Genomic DNA, 1,373 nt, shown 5'->3' on the forward strand with positions numbered 1-1,373 from the left:
AAGAACATCTAACACACTCGGTTAACGGCTCGGTGCCACTTTTTTGTTCTTACCACATTTTGACGCCATCTGCGATCTCTGAACAGACGCACGGCAACATGCAATCTATTTGTTAAAGAGAACAGGGAACAGCATCTTGTAGTTGGCGTTTGCATGTTTGTTAAGAGGGCTTGAGCAAGAAAAGGTCTGCGAAACATTCATATATACGTAAAATTCTGTGAGGCCGTTTATTTGAAAGCAATAAGCCACATGATGCACAGTAGAATGGGTACGTTATAGTCTTCAGGATGAGAACCTCGGAATAGAGTAAATCAGTAGCAAACAACAATAATTCGCACATCTATGAAAGGGTCAGGCCAACATCAATTGGAAGCTTTTTTTAATCAAGTCTTCCTTTGCTGTTTTTGTAAGAAAAGATTGATATCAGCGCAGGCACTTTGTTCCCCACCCCTTTCAGGTAAATGGTTAAACTGCACTTTACATTATGCCCAGTTAATCAATAGGTCTTTTTACAGTTGTCTGCTCAGTGACCTGGCCTTTGAATGGCAACGAGGCTGGAGATGACCTTGTTTTGATACAGACCTCACTGCTTTTGTTGTGTAAATCAAGTTGTTCTAATGCTAACTAGGTGTATCTACATGACAAAAGCAGAGGGTTCTGTATCAAAGCAAGGTCAACTCCAGCCTCGCTGCCATTCAAAGGCCAGGTCACTGAGCAGGCAACTGTAAAATGGCTTATTGGTCGTTGCAAGCTACGAAATCTCTGGACATAAGGGACGTAAGCCATCAACTGCTATAACAACTGCATGTAGCTATCAACTCCGGTCAGCTGTCTTTCAGTAATAATACTAAAATATAATCGTCTTTCTTCCTCCCCTGGGAGGGGGGGGGTGGACTCCCATATGAAAAGGTCGGAGATGCTCGTAGGACAAAAAAAAATTGAATTAAAACCCCTTCAGAAGACAAATCTGAACGTAGTGCGAGCTTTAGTTAACCCTTGAGAGACACCAGTTAAAGCGAAATAGGCTTGATTACTAACCACTGTTCAGGAAAGGAACTGGAATCGAGAGACCGGCAGAAATAAGAGCGTTGTTTATTATCATTTCATCGAGTGCACCCTAAAAAAGATACTTTGGCAGCTCAAAATAGTGGCGATTCGTCAGGTACACCCCAAATGAGACCAGAATCCTTGATTTATACCCCTTAGTGAGACAACGAGCATCCCCGACCTTTTCCTATGGGAGTTCCCCCTTTCCCCCACCCCCACCCTCACCCCGCCAGGGGTGGTCACTTGTGCTGTAGATCGTGACATTTTAAGTAGTCTGTATCTTTCACAGACAGTAACATCAGGGCATGAGCATGTGTTCTGGGGGG

Source organism: Orbicella franksi, chromosome 4 (genome assembly GCF_964199315.1).
Source record: "Orbicella franksi chromosome 4, jaOrbFran1.1, whole genome shotgun sequence".
Lineage (NCBI taxonomy): Eukaryota > Metazoa > Cnidaria > Anthozoa > Scleractinia > Merulinidae > Orbicella > Orbicella franksi.